Raw genomic sequence first — 23,232 nt, 5'->3', positions numbered from 1 at the left:
CATTTTATGTCCCCATTGATAGATTTATTGTCCAGTTATCCTGGTTGACTCTATCAAACGTGATTTTAACGTGTTTTAACATTTTCTTTGATTTTCAATGTTTTCCTGACATGCTCGGCAAATTTAAAAACTTTTTTTTCTGAAGATCAAATTTTCTTCCTGACTCTTGTTGTTTTCTCTGTCGCCACTGTAGGATCAGCAAAACAAGTGCTTTCTCGGAATAGAACAAGGATGGAGTGTGAATTAATTTGAAAACTCGATTTATCTAAGAATGCTTTAATGTTTATACCTAAAATTGATCTCGCAGACTTATGAGATGATTACAGGAATTTATTATTGAAAAGGGGTATCAAGGAAGGATTCATTTACCAACTGATTGCTCTAAATGTGCATTTATTGCGATGATTTTCTCCAGATTACGGATTTTTGCACTTCTTGTCGGCTTCATCTGATAACATATAATATACAAAAACAGGAAATACTTTTGTTTTATTTGTAATTCTGTCATTCAATATCACATCGAACCAAGCGATCTCGAATAGTATAGAACAATATATGCGTGTGGAAACTCTTTTGTAGTTGTGGCAACTGCAATATCCTGGTTGTGATAAACTTATTAAATAGATTTGATATGGAACGCAACAAGTGTCTTGCAAGTGCAAGTAATTCAATGTGCGGGTCCTGCAGCAGAAAAATCAAGGACAAAGAGGAACAAGCAATCCAATGCGACAAATGCGACAATTGGCTACACCAAAAATGTACTGATGTCCCGCTGGAGGCCCTCAACCTATTCGATGTTATGAAAGGAATCAAATGGTTTTGTGACCATTGTCTTAACTCCGTAAAACAACTGATGGCCAGAAACGAGTCCATGGATGAGGCCGTTGGAATCATTAAGGCAACCATATCAGAACTGAAGGAGGATCTCAATATAGCTAAGTATAATTCTACGTCACTAATAACTTCCAACCCAACCCCGCCAGCACCCAACGAAAATAATTTAGAAATTAGAGTAAATGGAATAAAGGAATATACACGGAAGAAAGACGCAAATGGCAAAGATATAATTGCAACTCAAGACGAAATTTTGTCTCATGATTCGTATGAAATTGAAAAAGTGCTTAACCACCTAGGGGAAGAAACAAACTGTATCGCCGACTTAAAACGTCTAGCAAAATTTGACAAAGACAAACAACGCCCTCGTACTATTTTACTGCGACTGAACAATACCTGGACTGCGAGAAAACTTCTAGCGAAAGCAAAGCAGCTGAAAACCTTCGAGGGAGCAACAAAAGTGTTTATATCTAAAAGTTTGAACAAAGAGGAACAAGAAAATAAATTATTGATGAAAAGAAGAGAATTGATTAACGACGGAACAACCACAAAAGATATACGCATAATAAGACTGAAATTATATGTCAATGGACACGAAACCAAAATTAATTGACTATCAAGTACTACGGAAGATTTAGATGTATTATGTTTCAATATCAGAAGTATATACCTTCTTCAGCGTAGAGTGGAGCTTTCATCAGTTCTTGCCTCGCAGAACTACAACATTATTCTAATATCAGAAACTTGGCTAACCGATGAACAAGAAGATAGCGAAATTTTTCTGCCGTCTTATCAACTATTTAGGTCTGATAGAAAAGCTCCTAAAGGTAAGACAAAGCACGGAGGCGTTATGATTGGAATTATGCACTCATTTCATTGTCAAAAAATATCACTACCTGAAGAAAGCCAAGGTGCTGCTGTAGGGTGCATAGTAAATTTTCAGAACAGAAAAATACTAATTGTTAGCTTCTACAATCCACCGCAAACCAGCCACTATCACCTTAACGATGAAATGATCAAATTAATTTTTAAAGAAATTGAAACATTGATGTCACAGGTTGATGCAACAATAATCTACGGCGATTTCAACTTGGATATCGACTGGAACATCAGAAGTAGCGAAAATTGCGAATCTCAGAGTGTGACATTCGACCAGAATGGCCAAAATGCAATTTATGCAGACTTCGAATTTTTAGCAGTAGGCCTTCCGAGTTGATGATTTCGAAGGATTAACGACGTTATTCAGATGATTGGCAGAACGGTGAAGGTCAGGATATTCCCATATTTTAAAATTTTAAATTTTCGAAGTGATGACGTAATATTTCTGAGAACCGTCAGAAGCGGCCATTTTAGAAAAAGAACTAAGAAAAACAGAACAACTTTATCTGTGATTGCAAACAGAACGAAAATCGAGATTAAAGAAAAACGACAACGAACTACAATAGCAGAGAACGTTCCAAGTTGCAACTATTGTGCTGCTACAATAGTTGCAAGGCCGTTGCCAACAACGGTGAAGGGTGAGAACCAGCCTTCCGGATTGGCGTGAAATTGAACTTGAGGAGCTTGATTCACAGGATTTAAGAATCCGGAAGGGTTTCGGGACTGGAACTTTTAGCCTTTTATATAAACTTTTAGCTTATTGTCATGTCCTGAATTGAATTTAATTAACAACTGGATTCATTTTGATAAGGATGAGAAGCTAGGAGTGGGGAAAGGGTTGATCCATCTTCGATGGAGATGATGGTTTTTATCTACTGAACAAAAACAATAGTAATATAATAAGTAGTAGCCCTGTTTTTAGGAGTGACCTCGTGGTCTGGGGATACTGAGACCCAGCCATGAGCTCACTAATTTTGCATGTAATTCAGTTAATTTGAGCGTTCTGGTCGAAGCCGGAGAACAGTAACGTTTTTGTCGACCTGATGTAAGAAAGACCACCGAAAAGTACTGGCTTGGTAGAGACGGTGAAAAACATGCAAAGCTCTGTTTAGACGCTAGCCAGTCGTGTTAAGACTTAGTTTTGTTATCCGTCGATATGTATCTTCCGGGCATATCGACCGGGCGTATCTTCCGGGCGTATCTTCCGGCCATATTCCTCGGGAATTGTACGCGCTTGTACACGTGATATTCTCTGATACGAACATACAAGTATATCTACATAAGAAATATTATTTAAGTATAGGCTGAGTGATGTGCGAAAGAGTGTTAGGCCAAAGACCAAGTTGCAGGTAATATGTGATATGTGTGTTATGTTATGTTATGTTATGTATTAGGTTATTAAGATCATGGGTAAGTAAGCGTTAGTGACCATGAACAACTAAATGACGATCTTGGGAATAGATCCAAAGTTTGGACTGTCCAATCTTAGGTCGAATTCCAAAATTTTAGAAACCAATTGATTTTAATAAATTTTAATTAAATATCTTTTTATCTGAACTGTTTTAAGCAAATTTTAACGATATATGTTAAGGTGAAACTGACAAGTGTGACAGTCGTGATTCCTTTTCTAGATCCTGATTGATCATTTAATTGCTCACTTGAGTCAAAACTTGAAATCGAAATCAAATCAAACTTGGAAAGAACAGTATGGACAATTTCAACCTGGATGAATTGATGGACCTGGCAGAGGCATATGTGGGACCGATGGTAGATGCGATCTATCGTCGGCTGATCGAACGAGACTTCGCTCTGGAGGACCCAGAGGTGGTCATGTTGCTGACCGCCCTGATCAACATCTTGGGGCACGACAACCGTGGGGACCGCCCCACGGAAGTCCTGTTGATGGCAGCATATGGAGAAAGAGGAGTACTAGACCGCCCGAACATGAGAGTGATGAGGTGGAGAAACGGGGCTCTCTCAGGGAGTGACTTGGCGAATGAGCCTGGGTTGGGAAGTTCTAGGACTTACCAACCAGGTGAGATGCCAATGCCCTCCAAGCCCAAACCTGGGCTGACGAGAATGCATCGGGAGATGAACAGCGAGGCGACCTCGTCTGGTTCACCACTGAGAGCAGCTGTGCCACCAAAAAGGGCGAAAGTAACACAGAAGGTTCAGACGAACCAAACCATACAAGATCTGGACGAGATGAACGATCAACTGAGGAGTACGAAGAAGGAGTTAGACGATATGACGAAGACCATGCTGGCGATGGAGGAAGACCGGGACATGTGGAGAAAGTTGTTTGAAGACTGCAACAAAAAACAGGGTCAAGAGATCGAACGCTTAAGGCAGGAATACAAAGAGCGATCGGAACAGGCGGCGTTGACGACGTCCATTGAGAAAGTGATACCTGCAAGGGATATTCCTCGTGGGCAGTCCCCGATGGAGCTCTTGACACCTCGAGAAATGAGTCAAACAACGGAGACACGGCTTCCAGCAGAGACGAACCGAGTAACAATCCCGGATCCTAGTGACACCTTGGGTGATCCCGTCGTAGAACAGACAGTGAGAAAACTGATAGAGACAGCTGGACGATTGGTCGCTAACAAGAATGCACCAGGTTCCGGGGTGACTGCACCCTATGGAACGATTGACGATACGGGCAGAGTACAACTCTCCCAGACAGTAATCAGACAAGGGATGAGTAACGTGACACCACTCATGGGGAACTCGAGAATCCCAGAGAGGAAAGTAAGGAAGATGCCAGCGAAGAAAGTGTCTCGTGTAATAGACGTGCAGAAGAATAATCAATTGAAGTATAATTTCACGGGAGTTCCGGAGACAGATCCGAGAGCCTGCTTCAATCGAGCTACCTGGAGCCCGGCTGTGAACCTGCAGCAACCACCACTCGGGACATCTCACCTGATATTGGGAGACAGCTTAGTCAGAGTGCTGTCGAATTTGAGGACCTCATGGGTCACCACGGTGATGGCCTTTGGAGGCGCGACGATTGCCCAATTATATCGCATGGTGGAGCTGATGAATCCAGGGAAGATACCCAATGTGATGATCTTAGTTGGGACGAATGATATCTCCAGAGGATCAGATGAGCAGGAAGCACTGTGGGAATCAATGATGGTGTGTTTGTTTACTACTCTCTGGCAGAAGTTCAGTTGCGCGGTACTGACCGTTTGCACGGTGCCAATGAACGCAAGAAGCCTGACAGCATCAGGAAGAAGGCACAACGAGGGAGTCATGAGATGGAACAACATCTTGAGAAACCTAGCAAATCGAAATGCCGGAAGAATGATCCTCATGGACATTGAACATGAATTGAGAGCCATGGATCAAGCCAGACTGACCACAGATGGCATCCACTTCGACAGTGTCGAAGGACAAGCTTGGTTGAATCGAGTCTTCCAAGAACGGTTGGATGAGCTGGAAGCAGAACTCTTTGACACAGGAGTGCTGAAGGAAGAGGGAACGGTGAGTGATACGGTGATCACCACCTTTGTGCCTCCTAACCTGGAAACACGCTTGGGTACGGTCCCAGCCGTCACAAATTACCGGCAACAAAGCTCCGGTGAACCAGGTCGAAGAACAGACGTACAAGATCGGTTGGGAGAAGCACCGATGAGGAGGACAATTCATCCTAGGAAAAGGATAGGACCTGTCAACCAACCAATCGAGGAAGTAGCAGGCACATCCAGATCGGACACTAGATCGGAGACGACGAGTACCAGTCGAGAGGAGAGACCGAGCAGAGGCTCATTGATGTGGTCGCGATCCATACCGTCTCCTTGGCATATATACAAAGACGAACTAATGAAGCTGGACCTACAGAGAGTGAGCTTCATCGAAGATGCAAGGAGGATGCTGAATGGAGCGACGCTATCCGTCAGCAGATTGTACTCGATAACCGGCGTAGACTGGTTGATAGCCGCTAGCATAAATTTCAGCTCCACGACGGCCTTGAGATTTGCCGACTTGGAGGGACTGCCCTCCAACAACATAATAGGACCTGTGAATGCAAGACCGTTGCAAGATGTGAGATTGAACCATGATGAGAGGAATCGTGAAGAAAGGCCAGGAAGATTCCTGACGGCGAGAGCGCCGATTGGACAACACGTGAAGATATTTAGGCAACTGACGACACCACCTGGTCATGTGAAGGAGAGAGTGTACCCAAAACTAGTGAACCAAGATGGTGATGCCCAGAGATATGGCGGATTGACAGCGATAAAGAAAGATGAGACCATCTTCGCCGCCTACGACAAAGCAGAGATGAGGAAGGCCAAAATCATGGTAGTAGCGAATTCAGAGTTCGTGTACACCTCTAAGTCTTTGTTTTGGCCGGACGTCATAATGCTGGCCGCAGTTGACCTAGACCTATTGCAATCAGTGTCATTGGCTATAGGGGTACAAAGGCAGACAGAAATGAACCCGATAACGATTGTGTTTGCTGGCATCAATGACCATCTACACAGTAGAGGTTTTCTGAGCAGGCTCAGAGATCCTGCAACAGCAGAAAACGCAGTATGGCCAGCGATAAAAGACATCCTGGAGTCGATGGGTGAAGTGGTAGACGCGACAAAGGAGGGGTCATTCAATAAAGTGACGTTGAGAGTAGTATTTGCGTTGTCTCCGGGATATGCACATCTCCCGGATGGACTGAAATTTGTGTATGCAATGGTAGCCTTACTTTCGGAGGGAAAACATGATGTGATCATATCAGCCCCGAATCGCATGATAGAAATGGAGAACCTGAGGCCACTTAAGGCTGAACTGCCTGCAGTATGGTCAGATATCTCAAACGCGATGAGAGGGTTCAAGGACCACGCGCTACACATGTTGGTGTTGGACGAAGTGCTGGGGTTGGAACTGTCCAACTTCAGTCGGCAACTCAAACTGAAACCAGGAATAGATGACGACCATCGAGTGATCACGGCGATGTCCAACGACTTGTGGTTCCGAGCAATGGAAGTGGCGAGTGAAGACACGAGAAGAAAGAATTCACTGGAGACGAGAGCTCATCTGGAAGCGATGGTGCTGAGAACCAAGCCGGAAGCAAACCAGTGGCTACACCTGAATCCGAGAGTAGCGGCATTGGGTGCAGATGCTTTTCAGCAAGGCCCAGTAATGATCACTAAGATACACGCCTACTTGTTGAAGGAGGTGAACCTGGCGGAAAATGCCGGAGAAAAGACAGCTGAGTTCGTGAACAGAATGTGTCAGATTACTCTGGAAACCTTCTGGACCCAGGAAGTGAAGGGACAGGAGGGATTTGAAAGGACAGACAGCATGCTAGAATGGTTGGGAGCCGGATGGACCGCGTCCTTCTTGGCAAAAGTTTACCCGAAAGTCTCGCACTATTTGATAAAGGAATTCCTCCAAGTAGTGAAAGTATCGATAGTGGAATTAATAGCCTTGTTCGTGACGTTCGGAGCGGAGAGTTTTGTAAAAGGACCGGCGATACTGCTTACGGATGGAATACAGAACCTGCGACTAGATGGACTTCTGACACTGATCGCAATAACCCACGGAAACTTGGGAGGACTGATGAAACTGGCACGTTGTCCAGAGCAGATGAAAGAGAGAGTGAGAAATCTGGATATGAAGAAATCCACAGACTCGTGGAACAAAATAAGAGACCTGAGACACACTCTTATCCAGTATCTCTTGCAGCAGAATCGCTTTGGAACCGGAGAAGACGAGACAATTGAAAGAGAGGAAGATGTTAGACGACATGTTGGAGGCATGCCGCTGTTAACAGATTTGAGCTTAGCTATGAGAATCGATCCCTTGGCGCTGATCAGAGGAGCCACGGAGTTCGTGACAGTGATCTATGGACCAGCAGTCACCTTTGCGTTCCCTGACGTTAAAGTGGAAGCATATAGGAGGACGGTGTTGCACCTGAACCTCATATCGGCAGTGGACGGTAGTACACTGAACTGGTGTGAGCAGCACGCATTGCGAGAGCTCATGAGTGAAGATCTGTTATTTGCGAAAATATCGGAGCCAGAGATGACAGTCATCAATTTTGACGATCACTTCTGTGACCGCATGGGAGAAGTAGAAAGAGGGCACATCGAGGTGTTTCCAAAGCTTTGGAATCTGAGGCCCTATGACAAAACGAATGGTGAAATGACCAGAGTGCCTCGTCTCACAGCAGCCTATCACAAAGTGAGAGAAGAGACGAAGGACTGGGGCGATTACAAGAAGCTACCGGAAGCAATCCCTGAATTCCCTCTGATAAGAAGGATGCTGCTCGGAGCAGTCTCCGTAGTACAAACTCCTAGATTGAGAGCATTCGAAGCCAATGAAAGGAGAGTAGGGAATTTCTCGGTGACGATGGATCCATGCTTCGTAGGGAGAAATGCCGCCGTGTTACAGTACACACGATTCGCATACACGGATCAAGCGACGAGAAGGAGAATAAGCAACGCCGCTACTCCCAAGCCTGGAAGATTTGATGAGGAATGGAGGGAACTAGGCTTAACTCCGATAAGAATGAGAGGCAGGACAGAATTGCCTGAAGCCTCATTGATCCTGACCAGTGTGAGGAAGGAGATGAAAGTTGGAGGAGTATTGCAGACGAGAACTTTCCTAGCACCCTTCGGCTGCGAAGAAATCAAAGTGGTCCATGGAGAAGAGGAAGATAAATCGGCCGGTACATTGCTCATACCGAGATTCCATGAAGAAGCCGACAATGACGAACAAGGACCACCGAACTCGAATAAGGATAAGTCAGAAGGAGATGACGGACAGGGTGGAAGCCGTCAGACTGAAGAACCCATGCAACAAGATCAAGCTGGTGGGGAAGACGACAGGGCATCGACAGGAGGAGCATCCAGCCTGGATTTCAATATCTTCAGTGATCTTGAGAATAATGCAGACACGTTGGGAACGACTGAGCCAGCGGATGAAGGCATTTCGACACTGGAACCTCCGTCAGCCTTTGAGGAAATGAAACGGAATTTGCCGGAGAGCAGCTCTCCTGGCAATTCAAGAAATAACGACCAGAGAATCCGTATGGAATCACCTCGAAGGAGAAGAATAGAGGCCTCAGCCAGAGTACCTTTCTTGGGAACGCTGCCCGAAGAAGAATGGGAAGTACATCACCGAGACCACGAGAGTAGGACGGGATGTAAGCTGGACAGAGTGGCGTTCATGGAAGAAGTCTGGACTGTGATTCAGAGCTATGGGACCCAGTCCATTCTCAAAACAGGTCTCAATCAACCCTTGATGAGAGAAGTATTTGACAAGCTTGATGAGTGTGAAGGGAGACTGAGTGAGTTATTGATCGACTCAGCCACTGATGAGAGTGAAGCGAATTCTCCCATCAAGATGACACCGCAGGACAATGAAGGAGAGGTGGTGTACCTGTCAAGGACCAGGAGAGGAACGATGCGATCAAAAATGGTGATTGATAAAATCAATGCGATGAAAATGAAGTTAGGCAGCAGAGTGATGCCGAGGAGAATTGGAAAGACGAAAGTGGATTCAGAAATATCGATGAAAACTGGTAACTCAGCGAAAAGGAAGCGAGTCGAAGAAGTTATGGATCTGGGGCAGGGTGATTATCAATTGTCCGGCACAGATAGAATATTAACTGATATAGCGATGGTGCCACCCATTCTCATGGCAGGGATAAAGTCAACCGGTTATAAATCCAAAAGGAGTGACCGCACTCTGACTGGAGCAACTTTAGAAATGGAAATACTCAGTCAATGTGGAGAGAGTAAAATGAGGGACTTCAAACCATCTCCCATGAATCATGGAAAAGGAAGTGTTGCAGGACAACTGACACCAGTGGAATACAACCGACTAACAGTGTCGGAGACAGTGTCGATAGATGAACCCACCGGTGGATACATGGAGATGTTGGAATACCGAAACTCGGCTAGAGGGTATGTAATGGCCCTGGAAGACGAAAAAGCCATGGAGGGTTATCTGGAAATGATGTTGCAAGGCACCACCCTCAAGCAGAAGGCGTATGGAACTTTGGCGTCGTCTGACGTAGAGGCGGAGACGATCGAGCAGTTAGTGAGCCTTCCATGGAAAGCAGTAGTATTGAGGTATTTCGAAGAAGAAATGAGGACTACGCCAAGAATACATGCTCTCGTGGCAGTACCTTACGTAAGGACAGAATTACAACTCAGGCTCGCCTGGTGCATGATGGGACTGACTCGCGAAGAATATGATTCACAAGAAAGGAAGAGATCAAAGGAGGAAAAAGTTTTCCATATGACGAATCTGAGGGATCTGATAGTCCAGGAGGGAGCAGCAGTAGCGTGTGCAAAGCGGAGAGACGCTCTCTGTTTCATTCGATTCCTGATAGAGCAGATTTCAGTACCTGCATTAAACACTTGTGTTAAAATGTTGAGGGAAGGCGATGAGCGAACGAAAGCCATGTTCTTACTAGCAATGCTGGATATGCAGCAAAGTAAACCGATGAGGGTGAACATGAAAGAACCTGAAGAATTGGAACCCATGAAAAAGATAGACGAGATCAGGAGATTCTCAAACAAGGAGTTGAGGCTCACTAAAGAATCTATGGGAGCATTGCCGAAATCCAGTGAATACTGTGGACCGATCAAGAAGAAGTCATATAGCTATGTGTCCGGGATTATAGGGATAGCATACAATCCTTTCCTGAGTGAAGACATACGCGATTGCTTCTTTGATTATGAGCAGGCGGTGTTACTAAGATTCTGGACGTCCAGAATTGTGACGACTAAGAGCGTTAACAATCCACAGGCCAAATTGGGATTGGTCTTGGAAGAAGAGGTGACTGCACCTTCAGTACCAAAATCCGACAAGAGAGTGGAATTTGGGTTGGGATTCTCAGATGAATTACTGAGAACGAGCTTGATGGCAGTGTGGGAATTGATGAAGCCATCATGGTGTCCTAGTCCCAACGCTGACTCAATATTACGGGCGACACAAGACATACAGAGGGAACTGAATGCGGACTGTAACCTGCGTGACCTCAACATCATATATAATGTGATGATAACAGCCTCTAAGAGCAACGGAGAAGATAAAGTGGAGTTGCCTGGCTGGGGACCAGAAGACTGGGTCAAACCTGGTAGCTGTCTGGCGGAAGTCTGTGGACTAGAGGGTCACGTTTGTGGAAGTCTAGACTGTGTGAAAACCCTGGAGAAACAACACAAGCAGTTGACAGTATTGTTTGGAAATGTAGTGATGAAAGCAAGAACGGAAACGGAACTGATAGCAGATTGCCATGGAGGAACCGATGTGAATCTAGTGACAGCACTAGGATTCTACAGCATGTTTGGTTCTTTAGAGTCACTATTGAATCTAGAACAGAAACATGAGATGGTCACAGCCATCAGCGTAGAAGTATTCCCAGGAGTTCTGTAGACTGAGCAGAAGTATATAGGAAAATGGAGGGAGGCAATCGAAACAGAGATGAACATCAGACACAGCGAAACTTATTGTAGACCATCAGGAGCACGATATTTGGTGGGTTCAACGTTGGCTCCAATGTGCAAGAGCAGATACCCTGTACATTTCGTGGCGGTGGACGTGAAGAGTACAAGAACGATCGTGGATCAAGCTTTCTCAGTGCCAAAGTGTGTGAGATTGGCGAGAATGTCTGAAAAGTCTTACGAGTTACTATGTAAGATGTTCTCAGCAGTCCCAGAGAGAACCAAAGAGGAGTTGGAGTCAATACTGGGAAAGAAGTTCATGGGATATGTGAGCGGGAATTTCAGTGACTTTGAAAAACAGAAACAGAGAGGATCAACTGTCACAGATTACAATGCAGTAGACGAGAATGATGAAATCCACCGAGTGATGATGGAAGTGGAACCATTGCTGGAAGCTTCAGGAAAACGCAATTGGAGGAGCATCATGTTAACACATGACGAGTTTCCTTGCCACTGCTTGCTGCAGACCTGGTGGTATCCCAAGCGTAGTAATCTGGTGTTGATCTGGGACTCTGGAGAGCTGCTCTCCATGGGTTTACCAGATTCATCACAGCCCATAACAATAGTGATAGTGGGAGTTATGATGGCGATACGATGGCTGGAAGCTCATGTGAGAGAAAATAATAGACAGGAGGCACCGACGAGAGAACAATTGCAGAAATTAGATTGTCTAAAAGATTTAGATCTTTTTGAGACAATGTGCAAAGTTCTAAACATTCCAATGGAAGTAAAGAAGATATGGGCAAGAAAACGATTGATGCCATGGTTCAGAGCTAACATGACTGCATGGTTGTACGAGTATGCGAAAAAGCACATGTCGAAGCATGGCAGAGTATACAGTGAATATCAGCTCGACATTGGGGCAGGAGCTTTCAAGCGAGCTTTCGTGACCCATCGGAATGCAGTGACCACCGCTGTGAAAAGAATTTCCAGGACAAGCGAGCGTAATGGAAATGAGAAGGCAGAGATGCTGAAAGAAGATTTGGAGAGAAACGTGACGTTGTGTCTCCACAACAGCTTCTGTAGAAACAGAAAATCAAACGTGGATCCCCTACCTTGCTGTAAACAGAGGGTGGAAGAGCAGAAGTGTTGGAGGACGGCTTCCAACAGCGTCAGGATAGTCAATGACGTGCTACAAGACACGGAAACCGAAAGTGCGGAGTCAGTGTCACAGGAGGAGGAAATGGAGCATTGACGAATGGTCGAGAAAACAAGAGGCGGCAAGAAAGAAAATTAGAAGAATTTAGAAGTTTTAGAACTTCTAAACGACGAAAAAAGAGGAGAACAAAGGAATGATGAAGAAAAGTCAAAACTCAGAATTGTTTTATGTGTGTGAAAAACTCAAGTGAGAAACCAAGCAACCAAGTTGTAATTGAAAACTGAAACATTTTTGTTGAGTTTTGAAATTGTTGCATTTATAAATTTGCATTTTGGTTTTAGTTGAAGTGGCTTTAGAGACACTCACTTATTATTTATTTAGAAAGGCTTAAGAGGAGAGTATATTTAAATATTTCAGCCTGCATGATTGTTTTTAATCACTTAGGAAGACTGATCACTTTGTGGTGACATGAAAGACTTGAGTAATCTCTTGAAGAGGGAGGTTGTTACATTGTTCTTTCTAACCACAAAGTTTCTTGGTTTTAATATTCAGGACAATAAACAAGCAAGATTTCCGAAGGGAAGGAGCATAGTAGGATAATTTTAGCTTGTTGGTTGGCAGGACTGTCCTGCAAGCCAACACCTTTTAAATCTAGGAGAAAAAGCTTTAATCGGGACATTGACACTGGAAGTCAGAAAATATGTTTTATCTTAAGTCATATCCTCAGAGTGCAGATTAATGAGAGAATTTGAAGGCTATAGTGATGTAGTATGATGCCATTTATATTCTGCAGTGAGTCGATGTGACGTAGATAAAGGTAATTTCGTGCAATTTGTAAATTCTGTTCGATGACACTGTAACCATTTTACGAACATAGTGCGATTCAATGAGGACATTGACCGGACTGTCCGGGGAGTATGTGACATTCGACCAGAATGGCCAAAATGCAATTTATGCAGACTTCGAATTTTTAGCAGTAGGCCTTCCGAGTTGATGATTTCGAAGGATTAACGACGTTATTCAGATGATTGGCAGAACGGTGAAGGTCAGGATATTCCCGTATTTTAAAATTTTAAATTTTCGAAGTGATGACGTAATTTTTCTGAGAAGCGTCAGAAGCGGCCATTTTAGAAAAAGAACTAAGAAAAACAGAACAACTTTATCTGTGATTGCGAACAGAACGAAAATCGAGATTAGAGAAAAACGACAACGAACTACAATAGCAGAGAACGTTCCAAGTTGCAACTATTGTGCTGCTACAATAGTTGCAAGGCCGTTGCCAACAACGGTGAAGGGTGAGAACCAGCCTTCCGGATTGGCGTGAAATTGAACTTGAGGAGCTTGATTCACAGGATTCAAGAATCCGGAAGGGTTTCGGGACTGGAACTTTTAGCCTTTTATATAAACTTTTAGCTTCTTGTCATGTCCTGAATTGAATTTAATTAACAACTGGATTCATTTTGATAAGGATGAGAAGCTAGGAGTGGGGGAAAGGGTTGATCCATCTTCGATGGAGATGATGGTTTTTATCTACTGAACAAAAACAATAGTAATATAATAAGTAGTAGCCCTGTTTTTAGGAGTGACCTCGTGGTCTGGGGATACTGAGACCCAGCCATGAGCTCACTAATTTTGCATGTAATTCAGTTAATTTGAGCGTTCTGGTCGAAGCCGGAGAACAGTAACGTTTTTGTCGACCTGATGTAAGAAAGACCACCGAAAAGTACTGGCTTGGTAGAGACGGTGAAAAACATGCAAAGCTCTGTTTAGACGCTAGCCAGTCGTCTTAAGACTTAGTTTTGTTATCCGTCGATATGTATCTTCCGGGCGAATGTTACAGAGTTTCCTTGATGTAGTTGATCACCTTGAACTAGAACAACATATAGATTTCCCAACAGCTGCAACGGGAACTTTAGATCTCTTATTCTCAAAAGGTGAACTGAATCTCGTCTCAACGAAAGTCAAACCCTTATCCATTTCAAGCATGTCAAACCATTTTCCAATTACAGCAAAGTTTGAAATTCGAAAAGTAAACAATGTTTTCCGATCAAACCACAATGAGTCGAAAATGTTCAGCTATTGTAAAGCCGATTTTAAAGCCTTAAATGCGGATATAATAGACAACCCTTTTCAAGGCTTCTGTTGGTCTAACCCTGATGTGTTAATGTCGGACTGGTATAAATGGTTGAACATCAAAATCGAACGCCATGTCCCTACTCGAACAAGGCATCGAGCCAGACTCGCGCCATGGATTACCCAATCCACATCCAATATCATCATGAAATTGAACACCGCTAAGGAAAAGTACCCAGCTCTGCACAACCGTGTTTTATCTCTACAGAAAGAATGCGATTTTGCCGTTGAACAAGACCAAATTAACTTTGAATCAGAGCTATCTGATTCTAGATCAACTGATAAGCTTTTCAAATTTTACCGTACATTTAAGTCGTCCAGAATAATATCAAAACTTATTTATGGTAGCAAAGAAGCTCAATCAAATGCCGAAAAAGTGTAACTTTTTGCCGATTTCTTTGACGATAATTTCTCAAAACCCTCCGATCCTCCAAGTCTTGGTGAGCCTCAAAACTTATCAACCACGAAATTAGATAATTTTGATATCTCGGAGCAACGCATACAAAACATCTGCAGAACTCTGGACTGTACAAAAGCAAGTGGCCCAGATAAAATACCCGCAATACTTTATAAGAACTGCTCAAAAAACATCGCTAAATCACAAAATGTTCTTTTCTATAAGATCAAACAAACCTGCATTTTCCCCAGCTATTGGAAATGCGCGATCGTTAACCCAACTCATAAGAAATCGTGTAATTATATGGTGGAAAACTACAGACCGGTTTTGTTACTTGCAATCGTATCTAAAATTCTTGAGCGATGTATGTTCCTCGACATCTACGAATTTTTCGAGCCGCTCATCTCCAATCAGCAATACGGTTTCCGCAAAGGACGATCATGTTTAGTTCAAATGATTGTTTATCTGAACAAGGTCTATAAAGCAATCAATGATGGGAAATCTGTAGAAGTTGTGTACACAGATTACGAAAAGGCATTTGACAGAGTAGACCATCAATTATTGCTGCGCAAAATTCAAGATATCGGTATAAGTGGGAAATTGCTCAAACTACTCCGCTCGTTTCTTACCAAACGTACCCACAAAATAAGGGTAGAAAATCAATTATCCACAGAAAGATTATTAAACATTGGTGTCCCACAAGGGTCAATATTAGCAAGCATCTTATTTCTTATCTACATAAATGACATACCATCGCAATGTAAATTCTCTACACCTCTCATATGCGCCGATGATGTCAAATTCATTAACATCAATCAACAGAGCAACATTTTTCAAACTGATCTAGACAGAGTGTTCAAATGGAGTTCATCTCACAAACAAACGCTGCATGTTGGTAAATGCTCTTACATGAGCTTTACAGCTGAATGCAACCAAATGACTTTCAATAATATTGCAATACCGGAAGTTGAAGTACAGAAAGATCTTGGGTTATTAGTCTCGCGGATTATGAAATGGAATGAAACTATAAGCAATAATATATCCAAAGCCCTTAAGATCTTTTATATGCTAAAACGAAACACTCCAAAGGGACTACCAATGCGCGTGAAACTTAATATATTTAAATCGATGATTTTACAAGTGCTGTTATATGGGTCAAGTTGCTGGGCAGAAAGCATTAATATGCTTAGATTGATCGAAAAAGTGCAAGAGAAAGCACTGACAAGGGTAAATGGCTGGAACGACTACGTAACAAATCTGATGCAATGCAACATTTTACCGCTGACCTTGTATATGCAATTATTGGATCTACTATTTATGTCCAAGATGTTGAATGGTTGTTATAAAATCCATTCCGCCTCACATTGCCGCCTCATTGCCGCCTCATTGCCGCCTCACATTGCCGCCTCACATTTCCTCGTGAGGCGGCAAGTTGAGGCAAGCTTAAAGACAACATCAGAAAACCATAGAAAAAAGTTAGAAAAACTGTCCGAGAGACAAGATAAACCTCTTGGGGGGAGAAATGAGCGATCAGTTAGGGTACTTGATAATATTGAACTGCCTGAATGGGTATATGAAGTGCTATCAATGGGCCCCAAGCATCCAATTAGAGACAAATTTAACGAAACACATTTTTTGGCGGATATCGACATTTTCCTCTCACAATTGAAAAATCAAAAAACATCTGGTGAAACGTTATGTGAAATAGAAGCCGCGGCAAAGGCATATGCAAAAAACGTACGGCAAACCCCAAGAGACAAAGCCGTTGAAAAAACGAGGAAATATCTCAAAGATAATGGATTGCTGGCTGTGCCTTTTGATAAGGGGGTTGGTTTTTGCATAATGAGGAAACAAACATATGAATCAAAGCTGGAATCCTTGTTGCAATCTGCTCAGTTTGTGAAAAAAGATGCAACCATTGATGAGGTGATACTGAAAATTGAGAAAGAACTTAACAAAGAGTTACTAGCCATGAACAAAAGAGACGAGATAAGTGATCAGTTATATTCTAAGATACGATCAACAGGGGGGCAACCCGCCCGTTTGTACGGTTTAGCTAAGGTACACAAGGATGAGACACCCCTACGACCTGTACTATCACTTCCCGGCAGCTCGTATGAGAATCTTAACAAAATGCTTGCGAAGTTTTTTGACAACATCGATGGAGCAAATATAGAAACCAATACTAAAGAGGCTAGAGAAAAAATAGAAAACATTGCTCTAGATCCGGATGAAACCATAATATCTCTTGATGTGAAAAGTTTGTACACCAACGTTCCCCTGAAGGAGGCAATTGAAATTGCTTTACAGAAGCTGTACAGCCAGGAGTCTCCTCCTGAAATTCAAAGAGCAACCATGAAAAGGCTTTTGAATATGGCGGTCAGCAAAGTATATTTCAAGTGTAATGATTCATGTTATGTACAAATTGATGGTTTAGCAATGGGAGCGTCCCTCGCTGTAATTCTGGCAAACTTATGGCTGAAAGAATACGAATTTGCTCTACGACAACAAATACCGGTGGGAACGGGGGTACAGCAAATTAATGACAAAAACGGCTTGTGCCCATGTTGCAGCAGGAAAGTCACATATAGATCAAAGGGGGTTGAATGCGAGAGTTGCCGAAACTGGTATCATCTAAAATGCGGAAAAATATCCGATGACGTATACGCATCAATAACCGAGATAGTCTGGTACTGTGAAAGCTGCTGCCGAGCTAAGAACAAGGAGAAGGATACTCCCCAGGTGAAATTGTTCCTCAGGTATGTGGATGACATTGTTAGAACAGTCAGAGGGGAGCCGAGTTGTCTTCTCGATGCCGCCAATTCTCTTCATCCAAATTTGCAGTTCACTCTAGAGAAAACTAATTCGGAGGGGAATTTGCCGTTCCTGGATTTGAACATAAATATATCGCAGGATAGGCGTGTAACTTGCAGTTGGTATCAAAAACCAACAGATACAGGGACTATACTGAACTATAGAAGCTGCGCCCCAACTCAGTATAAGCGTAGTGTTATCCAAGGCACTGTACACAGGGTTTTTAGGAGTACATCTAGCTGGGAGCAATTTGATAAGGCTATGGAAATTAATAGGGCGCAATGGCTGACAAATCAGTACCCTGAAAATTGGTCCGCAAAGGTGGCTTCAGACGCCTTGTGCAAGATCATCGAGGGTAAAGGCAAGCCCCTGGATAGTGACAGGGGTTTGTCAGTTCAATCACCAAAGGATGAAAAGCCCCCAATGCTGATGGTGCAATATAGAGGTAACCAGAACCAATATTTTGCTAACAGGTTACGAAAATTAACGAACGTTCAAGTGGTTTTCACCACAAGAAAACTACAATCATGTTTACCATCACTGAAGTCAGCATTTTCTAATGACCTCAAGTCAAGAGTGGTTTATAAACTGTCATGTAGTGGATGCACTTCCACCTATGTCGGACAAACTGTTCGACATTTGACCACTAGAATTGAGGAACATAGGAAAGCAGACTCACCGGTAGGCCTCCACCTTCAGCAATGCCAACTTGAGGGAAATAGCGCAGATCTTAGTTGGGAAATTATAGATAGGTCAAACAACCAAACAAAATTGCTAACACTAGAGGCAATACATATCAGGAAAGAGAAACCGGGCTTGAACACGCGCGATGAGTTTAGGAGCAGGGAGTTAACACTGAAAATTTAGTCCCAAAATATTTTTGGTTTTTTATTCAAAACGTACATGTCTAAATCAAAATTATGACTCAGAAACTTCCAGACAAATTAATTTTAAAATGTTTAATTAATTTTAGAGGTTAAAAGTATTTTAATCTTAATAGTAATTTAGAGGTCAACTGTGATTGGCTAATTTTTTATCATGATTGTTTAGAACCAAATTGTAGGTGATTTATTGTAAATAACATTTGTAAATTGATGTTTTATCGTCATTTAGAGTAGTTTATTGTAAAAATCCTGACGATGCACATAGTTGCGAAAACGTTTGAAATTTACTTTTTAGCAAAAATTTCTTCGGTTTTTATAAAATTGATGCCACAGAGTATTTTTGTTTAAAGGAATTCGACAGAGCCACCCGGTTATCAGAGAAACCTTTTTTCGAACTGCCGAAAATAAAGAAATCTATCTACCAACAGGAGTTTTGGCTCAGAACCTGCAAACTTGTGAACATCTTACCAAATTCAATCGACTACTCCAACCATCAGGGACTCAAACCACGACTACTGAAGCACTTCTGGAATTACTTCATGACAAACTATAGATACACCGATATTTCGACATGGAAACTTGCATGACGCTGAAACTTAAGGGTGGAAACACCCAAGCTCTAATAGCTGAATCCATAATAATAATAATAATAATAATAATAATAATAATATATTTATTTTAGAAAAAAAACTTAATTGGACTGTAAAAGAGTGAAGCTCCCTGGAGCTATTGCAATGAAGCTTATTCTACTACTTTCAATTTAATTTCCATTTTCAATTTCTTTCAAAACTCTTCTCTCGTCATTCGAATTTTAGATTGTTTTGTAGTTTTTAGGAGAACATAAAAAATTGACTCAACGGGCTATTGCTTGAAGGTTGTTGATATTGAATTGATGCAATTTTTTGACATTGTTACAAAAAAAAGATTTACTACTTTGTAGTTTTTGCGTTTTTTCTGCCATCTAAAATACCTATTCTGTTTGTTTTAAAAGTAAGAGGTAAGATTCTACTTCTACCAATTATAGAAAAATCTTTGTGTTCGAACGACGAAAATTGGAAGGAATTTTTAAAATATCGAATTTGTTTTTTATAACGAAAATGAATGTTTCTAATTTTTTGAGATCACATCAATAGTTGTAGTGGTGTTTAAGAAGTGATATTTAAAAAAGGACCCGGGTATAAAATACTAATTTTTTCATTTTTTTTTCGAGTGAAGGTGTCTGATAATCAGTAACTAGATTTTTTCTCCCCTAAATTAATTTTTGTTTACAAGTTTTTGTTTCAAATTTTGTGAAACCCGAAATTTTTTCCTATTAAAAAAGTATTGTCATGCTTTCATTTGTTTTCTCAGATTTTATTGTCTTAGGTGACACATCACAGGTTTTTTAAGCAACTAGCATAGTAATTAGAAGTGTTGTGGTATGTAATTTTGTGACATTCGACAAGAATGGCGCCAAAATGCATGGCGACTTCGAAACTTTAATGTGACCGTAAACTAGGAAAGTTGGCAGTTTTAAGAGATTAGCAGGATTAATTGAACGATTTAACGAATCAGGAATGTTCAGTTTGGCGTGACGTAATTAATTTTAAAAATTCGTTTCAAAATAAAGACACGTCAAGACCTTGAAATTTCGCGATAACTAAAAATAAGAGAAAACAGAACAACAATATTCGTTGAAATAGACGAGGTGAACGAAAATCGTACGACACAAATTGATATTACAATTGAGAATATTGTTTGAAGACCATTCTGATTTTAACGATTGTAACTGTACAGTCGTTACTGGACATTTCTCGAGAAACAGGAAGGGTATTGGGACGAAGGGTATTTCAGATAATGAGAAGCTAGGAAGTGAGGGAAAGGGTTGATCCAACTCCGATGGTAATGACGATTTTTATCTACTGATAAAAAACAATCGTAATGTAATAAATAAGTAGTAGCCCTATTTTTAGGAGTGATTTCGTGGTCTGGGGATACTGAGACCCAGCCATGAGCTCACTATTTTTGCATGTAACTAAGTTAATCTGAGCGTTCCGGCCAATAGCCCAAAACAGTAACGATTTTGTCGACCCGATGTTAAAAAGACCACACAAAGTTCTGGCTTCGGTAGAGACGGTTAAATGCATGTTGAGCTGTGTTTAGACGCTAGGTGCTAGCCAGTCGTTTTACAACCTATCTTTATTTTCCGTCGATATGTACTTCCGGGCGAATGTTACATCTTTTGAGTAAGGTGACTTCAATTTTTTTAAATTAATTTTGTATGAAAATATTTTTGATTTAATTGTTGTCTTCTCAATGATTAACGGCTTTGAATCAGCCTCTTAATTTAAGTTCGTTCTGTTGCTAATTAAAAATTCAATTGTGTTACTTGGCATGTTTGCCTAGAAGATTTGTTTAATAAAATGATATGTCATGATAAACCATGGGATTCGACATAAATTGTATTTTTTTGAGACGCTTGGTAAAGTTTTTTCACTTATTGCGATACTTTGTTTTTCTCATTTTCTCAAAGGTTTTGTTACATTTTTGCGAAAAGTAGTATCAATAGAAACACCACCCTTTTTTCTGTTTGCATGATCTTCCTGTCTTTTTTCATTTTATCTCCCCCTCCCCGCTGTCCACAGCCTTCGAACGAACTCAGGATGAAATATTTGAACAACATGTTTAGTTTTTTTTCTGTTTAGTTTTTTTTGACATGTTTAGATTTTTACCTGGTCTCACTGGAGAAAATAAGTGTGAAAAAAAATTTTTGTTTCAGCGGCAACTAACATTATTTAACAGCGAAAAATATTGTCTTCGGAAAAGTCACACTTCTGTTTTTTGGATGTTTTTGCTGAATTTTTTGACGTTTCCTTTGACCTTTGCACTCTCAATTAAGACAATGAGTTCAATCGAAAGAACTGGATCCAAGTTTTGTTTATTGCGGAAGCGGCAACTCCATAATGTTTTGTGAGAAAAATGTTTCCTTCTTTGGACAATTGAAATATCTCAAAATATTTAATATTATACAATATTGTTTTGGTAGAAGTTCAATTTTTAAAATTATGCATTTTATCCTGTATCAGTACAACAATTCGAATTGAAATGCAGAAGCATAACCAGGAAACATTCAGAACTTAAACCGTTTGTGAAAACGATTGGTGAAAGCACAACTCTTATCTCTTCGGAAACGTGGTGAATTGACTCAAACGACCAAATTTTTTGGACTCTTAGTAGTTACGCTTGCGACTAGCAAGCATTATCAAACTGAAATATAGACTTTTTTCCAATTAACAACTAGTTTAGCAAATTCACCGAATCATTTCTGCAGCTTTCCTTGCTGCGGCAACCAAGTTTGCTTAATTTCTTGTAAATTCAAATTAAACTACTGGATACGATAGGTACTAGTGGACGGCTAAAGGACTATGCTCGAATCTGGTCAGGATCTGTTTTTCCAAACCTAAAATATTTAATATCAAAAAGTGATCTGCCAATGGGTTGTCTGCTTATAGTTTGTCGCCTTAGTTGCCACTATTTTTTTACCTTGCTTGTGTAAGATTTTTTTTCGTAACAGAGAAAGTTTTGTGATTTTTAAATATAATATGTTGTGGTCACACCTGCGAGAGAAATTGTCTTCTAGTCGGGATCCAGACTTTTTTCCCCGTAAACAAGTTTTCTTAAACATCCGAAAGTGATAATGCCTAATTATCAAACCTTAGCAACTTTAAGGCCTCATAGCAATTGTTCTGGAGTTAATGCAGTTGGTTTTGTTCAGGCCCGACGTTTTTTTTTCAGTGTCTCAAGTTGAAATTTTATTTCCGGGAAATATTGATTTGTCGGGTTATGTTTTGTCGGCTTAGTTGCCGCCGGACATTTTTTTCCGCTGTGACCTTTTTTCGTATAGTCGCAAGTGCCGTTGATTAACTCCTGTAGGTTTTTGAAAATTACTATACCTTACCGGTTTATTTTCCGATTTTTTGGTTGTTTGTCGCTTAGAAATTTTTTTCGGCCTAAAAGATATCGTCTGTTGTTTTGTCGGCTTTAATTGATTTCGTTTCTTGTTTTGTCGGTTTATTGAACTTATTTCGCATCAGTTTATAAAGATAAAAAGTGATTTTTTAAAGTCAGCTCGACTGGTACTAGAAAGTTTAACACTTGAAACTTTTTAATCTCTCAAATTTTTCTATGAGATTTTTTTGCTGGGATATTTTTTGTTTTAGGAATATTTGTCCTCGATTGACGAGCTATGGGCTTAATGAACACTTAAAAATACTAAAAGCTCGTGTTATGCTCGTGGCTGTGTTTCTCGTCTTTCTTTCAGAGATTTGAATTTTCGTTTTTCAAAAAAAAAATGTCGAATTCTTTTATGACAACGATTTCTTTTGGCAGTTATGTTTTAGGATCAATGGGCGTCTAATCACGTGCTGCAGTTTTACTGGACGCTAGAAATTTAGTGAAAGCTTGCTTGATGCTAGTTGATGTAATTCTCGTCTGTTGTTTTTTTTGGGATTGCTGTTTTCGTATTTACAAATAAAATGTTGAATTTTTATGACAAACATTTCATTTTTCTTTTTGAATCAATTGGTGCCCAACCACGTGTTGTTAGCTTAGTAGACGCTCGGAAAATACTAAAAGCGTGATTTTTGCAGGTGGTTGTGTTTCTTGTCTGTTTTTGAGATAGCTTTTTTGGTATTTTCAGTTTTTCCCATTTAAATATTTCCATCTCACTGACCATTTATTAGCTTGTAATGGTACGCT

The 23,232-nt window shown here is 41.1% G+C and overlaps 1 protein-coding gene across 1 annotated transcript in view; it reads left to right on the top strand.

Annotated features, from left to right (window-relative positions):
• Nucleotides 1-601: 601 nt before the first annotated feature.
• LOC134856345 (elongator complex protein 1-like) overlaps nucleotides 602-23,232 on the top strand; it is a 31,859-nt gene continuing 9,228 nt past the window's right edge. Inside the window, exon 1 of the mRNA XM_063872699.1 lies at nucleotides 602-624. The gene's annotated coding sequence lies outside the window, so the exon portion shown is untranslated. The remainder of the gene's footprint in view (nucleotides 625-23,232) is intronic.

Source organism: Symsagittifera roscoffensis, unplaced genomic scaffold (genome assembly GCF_963678635.1).
Source record: "Symsagittifera roscoffensis unplaced genomic scaffold, txSymRosc1.1 SCAFFOLD_147, whole genome shotgun sequence".
NCBI lineage: Eukaryota > Metazoa > Xenacoelomorpha > Acoela > Convolutidae > Symsagittifera > Symsagittifera roscoffensis.
Note: the sequence above shows the minus strand (reverse complement) of the source record. Positions and strands in the feature narration are given on the sequence as shown.